Source organism: Triticum aestivum, chromosome 2A, assembly GCF_018294505.1.
Source record: "Triticum aestivum cultivar Chinese Spring chromosome 2A, IWGSC CS RefSeq v2.1, whole genome shotgun sequence".
Taxonomy (NCBI): Eukaryota; Viridiplantae; Streptophyta; class Magnoliopsida; order Poales; family Poaceae; genus Triticum; species Triticum aestivum.
Window position 1 is genome coordinate 18,148,347 of NC_057797.1, and position 6,445 is coordinate 18,154,791.

Genomic DNA, 6,445 nt, shown 5'->3' on the forward strand with positions numbered 1-6,445 from the left:
TTTTGTGCAGAAACAGAAATAGTTTGAATGGATTAACCTATCTCTCTTTTATGCCCAAAGTTAGTCAGACGATGACTCTTGTGCACGATAAACTAGATTCATAGTAACTTTTTTGTTGTTGTTTGAATAATAAAAGAATGGAAAACTGAAGGTCGGAGATAAGTTATCAACTATTTTTACTGGACCTTAGCTGTGAATCAACAGAATTGTTGTGTCTGGTATTATGTGTAAATCATGTAAACGAGAACGTAAAACAATTGGAGTTTGAAGCTGTAATTAATTGGCATCCTCGTGCTTTATATATGTGGAGCTGACCCCGCGCTTCCCACCCCCACGTCGCCCTCCTTGGGCAACTCGGGGGAAACCCTAGCCGCTGCCCAGCAGCCAGCCCCCACTGCCTCTCCAGCATCGCCTCCGCTGGACGGTTGGACGGTGAAGCTGCGCCACACCCCAGGATGGTAGTGACAGGGCCAACCCAAGTATAGTTATTTCCAGAGGCGGATTTAGGCCCCAAGCAGCCCGGGCGGCTGCCTGGGGCGTGAGGGCGTTTCCCTTTGTTGACCGTAGCTACAGTACATCACTGTAGCTACAGTGCTTCGAAGCTTGCCTGGGGCGGCCTGGGGCCTACCGTTTTTCTAAGTCCGCCACTGGTTATTTCCTTCAAATAGTTAAATTTCATTCCCTTGAATTTTCTTAATCCAAGGACAGTTTTCATCAGGCAAGCAAATGATTTTAAACAAGATTGATGATTTACTACACTTTTTTGTCCTTTGGGCAGGGTGCTAAAAGAGACTAAATAGTACGTGATTCACGCTTCTTGATGTCCTCTTGCACCAGCAAATGCATGTCGTCGTGTACTTATATGCCCATGCATGAAATATAGAACGCATGAGATAGCTTGACATGATGTGACACATAGATGGACCATGTACGAAAAGAAATATGGATATCATATAGTGGACTCCTATCCACGTATATATGCTTGCACTATTACAGACCACACTTTGCTTATCCGGAAGATGTAACAGAGAAAATCTGCCGGAAAACCTTGCAGTCCATGATTAGCCAGTTAGCTACTGACCAAGTCTGCAAGCCTTGTTTCACTACCCAGGAGACCGTGTGCGTCCTGATATTTATAGGCCTTGCACCTGAGATTTAATATGTTATTGCCTTGGAATAACTGGAGAGTCCTAGTAAATAATCAAAATGAACTTTAACAAGCTAGTGAATGATGTTTCAGCTTCTCATTGCGGACACTATATTTTTCAGTTCATTCTTGCGGTTTTATTCACTTAGTTAGTTGTTGAGTTCTCATCTAATGTCACCACTACTAGATGAGAAGTTTGAGCTATGCCGAGAACTAAAACACGGGAACTCGGCAAACACGTTGTATGCCGAGAGCCAAAATCGGCACAACATAGAGCAAGGCGAAGACAGGTTGCTACCGAGAGACAAGTAAAAGAACTCGGAAACAAAACAAACTCGGCAACGGCATCATATGCCGCAAGCCAAATAGTAAGCTCACGGCAATGGGTGCCATGTGGCACAGTAAGCTCACGACAATGTGGTGCCATGTGGCAAGTCCGCCAATTGTTGACGACGCAGTGATGGTGGGTAAACTTTGCCAAAAGCCCGCACTTTGGTACTCGGTGAAGCGTCGTTTCATTGCATAATTCAAGAATTATTAGATGAACATTACGTGGTTTTTTGTTTCGCTAGCTAAAGCAGTAGATCTCAATATGACTATTCACATTCATTTAGGGTTTTCAGTCGAGTCTTCCAATGAGTACCGCTTATTCGCAACTCGCATATGGACTTTTAAGCGGAGGCTGCTCGTCGGGCTTTGGACGTATAATTAATTTGAGGATGTGATAGGTCATTTGCAGTAATATGTGCCACCGATGGCCTATTGCCGAACCATGAACCTCCCGCATGGCGCGAAAATGCAGTAGACTTGAGGTAGTCACCGTCGGCCTCATTCTTCCTGCAATGACGAATGGCGAACGAGGAAAAGTGGTATCTGCAAAGTATGGTGCACCCGTGGTTTTTTTCGGACCTCCTGCAATATTTGAGACATTTATTGCATTCCTAGGATTTCAATGAGGGAAATTGCAAATCTGCATGACCGCCACATGAACTGATGTCTAGAATGTTGTTGCAGAATCTGACCAACCGAACGCGAGAGAAGGGAGGAGACAGATTGGATCGCGAGGAAGAGGAAGAACGAGTCTGACAGAGAGAGTTTTGCGCTGCCCAACTTTTCGCAGCTTTTCTGGCCTTTTGTTATTTATGCAGAGCTCAAAACGAGTTGCCGAATACAAAGAAGATCATGCCCACGCACACCCAGCCTACTGATCGTGCCATCCCACGATGCTAAGCCTGCGCGAGCCACTACGCCGCCGTCAAATCCGCTGAAGTTCCACGCCATCCCATGGAAGCGGTCTTGCCGGCGCTAACTGAACTAACTGAAGAAAAACAAACTGAAACCGGACGTGTACATACACACGCTACCGGCCACTTATTCAGCTAAGGCAACTTAGAGAAAGACTGAAACTAGCAACTAGGATTATACTTCAAATCACCCCCTAATCCTGTTGCTCTCACTTGACCTGAATGATCCCAAGTCTGCAACGGAGCTCTGTGAATTTTGCACGCCCAAGCGACTTTGTCAGTATATCAGCTAACTGATCTTCAGTCCGGACATGCTCAACCTCCACTTTTCTTTCTTCAACACACTCTCTGATGTGTTTACTCCTCTCGTGATGCATTGGATTTTTGCTCAGCTCAATCGCTGACTTGTTATCGATTTTGAGCTGCACTTTCTGCTTCTCTATTCCAAGCATCTCTGAAACTAGTCCTCTGAGCTAAACAGCCTGTGTTGCTGCAGTGGCTGCTGCAATGTACTCGGCCTCGCAGGAAGATAAAGCCACGATCTTCTGTTTCTGTGAGCTCCAAGTGATGACACTAGGCCCCATGAAAAACACCAGACCTGTCGTGCTTTTTCTGTCTGTCAGATCGCCGGCGTGGTCGCTGTCACTGAACCCTGTCAGAACAGTTCCTTCTCCTGCCTTGAAAGTGCATTCGTAGTTCAGTGTGCCTCGAACACACCTCAGAATCTGTCTGATGATCGCCCAGTGTTGTTTTCCTGATGCTTCCATGAACCTGCTGGCTACACCTACTGCGTATGCAATATCCGGGCGAGTGTTTACCAGATATCTCAGACTCCCAATGATACTGCGATACCTGGTTGCATCCACTGCCTCTCCAGTGTTCTTGACAACTTTCAGACGATGCTCCATGGGTGTCAAGCTCGGGTTGCAGTCACTCATTCCAGCATCTTCCAAGATCTTGGCTGCATATCCGGACTGACAGACAGTGATCATGCCATGCTCTTGCTTCACTTCAATGCCAAGATAGTAACTGAGCAACCCAAGGTCTGTCATCTGGAAAAGTTCCTGCATCTGGGTCTTAAACCCCTCAATGGTGTCAATAGAAGTGCCCGTGATGATCAGATCGTCGACGTACACCCCTACCAGCAGAAACTCCGAGTCGTCTCCACGCCTCTACAGAGCATGATCCGATTGGCACCTTGCGAACCCAAGTGACTGCAGTGTGAGGTCCAGCTTGGCGTTCCATGCCCGTGGCGCCTGCCTGAGCCCGTACAGCGCCTTCCGCAGCTTGAGCACTTTGTGAACTTCATTGTTGTCGACAAAACCTGCTGGCTGGTGCACATATACTTCCTCCTCCAGTTCTCCATTGAGGAAAGCCGAGCGCACATCCATGTGATGCACTCTCCAGCTCCGGTGCGCAACCATGGCGAGCAGGACGCGCACTGTCTCCAGCCGGGCAACAGGCGCGAAGACCTCATCGAAGTCGACCCCTTGTTTCTGTGCTTAGCCCTTCGCTACCAGCCGCGCTTTGTGCTTGATGATGTTGCCGCCCGGGTCTCGCTTCACTTTGTACACCCACTTCAGGCCTATCGCACGGTGGCCCGACGGGAGTGTGGCAAGCTCCCAGGTGTTGTTGGCGCGGATTGACTCCATCTCCGCCTCCATCGCATCTCGCCACACAGGTTCCTCCAGAGCATCGTCGACGGACGCAGGCTCTTCTGCAGCAGAGAGACAGAGCCCACTGTACTCCAGCGTGCACTCTGGAGCGTGATCGATCACGTACTCCATCGACTTGAAATGGACGGGCACCCCCTCGGCGTCGAACGATCACGTACTCGTAGAACTTCTGTCTTGGCGTAGACGGACTGACACTTGAAGCTGGCGCGCTCGACGCACTCGACGCGCCCACGCTCGACTCGCCGGACACGGGCGTCCGAGGGGATTGCGATGGAGCTGGTGAGTTTGGAGCAGTTGGCGTTGCAGGCGCTCGCGGAGATCCCACCACCTCGGGCGACACGGTGTAGGTCGTGGTTACAGGCGCACCCGCGTCGGAGTGTACAACAGTGAACTCACGGGCGTGCACAGAGTCGCCGGCGTCCGTGCTCCAGTCCCAGCACCGGTCCTCCTCGAAACGCACATCGCGTGTGATGTACAGACGCTTGCCAATCGGGTCGTACACCCGATAGCCCTTCGTCCTGGGCTCGTACCCCAGGAAGATGCCAGGGCGCGATCTGTCTGCCAACTTGGTCACCCCTGGTCCGACGAGCTTGACATGGGCGACACAGCCAAAGGTGCGGAAGTAGTCCACTGCTGGCTTCTTCTTGCGCCACGCCTCGTATGGCGTGATGCCCTGCAGGCTTCTGGTCGGCGACAGGTTGAGGATGTGGACGGCGGTGCGTACGGCCTCGCCCCAGAACGCGCACGGCACGCCCATGGCCTTCATGAGACTACGCCATCTCCACGACAGTCTGGTTCCTCCGTTCGACCACCCCATTTTGTTGAGGAGAGTACGGCGTCGTCGTATTCCTCTGGATCCCCAGTTCCTCACAGTAGGCGGCGAATTCGTTCGACATGAACTCGCCACCTCTGTCTGTGCGGACCGCCCGGAGCTTGGCATTTCCTTGCATCTCCGTGTTGGGGAACGTAGTAATTTCAAAAAAATTCCTACCAGGGCCGACCCACACATATACGGGGCCCAGGGGCAAGATAAGAACAAGGGGCCCTTCTTGACAAACAAAAGCTCAGTTCTTCAGAACAAAAGTAAATATGGAGTACATAGCATATATTGATGATCTTGGACTCTAAGACTGAGAATACTACTATTTATCCATCATGATAGTAATGAAACAATATAGCGCCAGAAAAGATAAATTTCCCAATTGTCAGTGGACACATCTTTCTTTTTGGCAAAACAAATAGCCTTGTCAAAGCTGGTTGCAACTTAAAACATTTGTGTTTCCATGAAATATAAAACTATTGACTGAACTTACATTTGTTTCTGGATCATCCCCGATCTACCATGTTCTTCACTCCAAAATTGTTTACCCAAAGACTAACTATCCTGCATAAGTCATAGTAAAGCAAAGCACACTGAGTATTTCATGTTTATATACTAACTATGATGATCAAAACATGTTAATATAGGGATCAAAAGCACCTGGAAACCGATTCATGTGGATGTAGGTGGCTTATCCGTACACCGCAGCAGTCAACACGAACAAAAAGACACGCCTGAAGTGCCTAAATTTTCTCCCTTCTCCTAATCTCCTTCCCGAGGACTCTCTCACATTTGGATCCAATGAAAAGCAGAACAAAACACATGCAGATGTAATGGATGTGCGATCTGGAATCGTGTGTGCCGGAACGCAGAGCTATTTGTCAATCAATCTTTGAATTGAGGAACAAGATTATAAAGAAAGAAGAACACTAGAACATGTACCATCTCGGTCTCTCCAAAGTCCAGTTGGGGAGCGAGCAAAGCGTTGAGAGAGGAAGGAGAGCTGGTTGGGGAACGAGTTCACGCCATAGCTTTCCGTTAATGGCCGGCCGCGACGTTGGGAGCGAAGAGGCACGGGAGTGGCGGCGCCGTTCTTCGAGTCTGTGATTTGGGTGAGGAGAGGAGTCGCTGGTCCTTTTCCTTTGTGCGGTTTGCCTGATGGGCTGTTCCTCGGGCCTTCTTTTTTTCGTGTATTTTCGTTGGGCTAAGGCAGATTATACTACTTACCACTACCTGGACGGGGCCCCTGCCTCCCGGGGGCCCAGGGCGGGCGCCCCGTTTGCCCGGCCTATGGGCCGGGCCTGATTCCTACGCACACGCAAGATCATGGTGATGCATAGCAACGAGAGGGGAGAGTGTTGTCTACATACCCTTGTAGACCGAAGCGGAAGCGATCACAACGTAGAGGAAGTAGTCGTACGATCTCCTCGCGATCCAACCGATCCCGGCGCCGTTACTCCGGCGCCCCCGAGTTCTTGACACACGTACAGCTCGATGACGCTCCTCGAGCTCCGATCCAGCAAAGCTCCGGGGAGAGAGTTCCGTCAGCACGACGGCG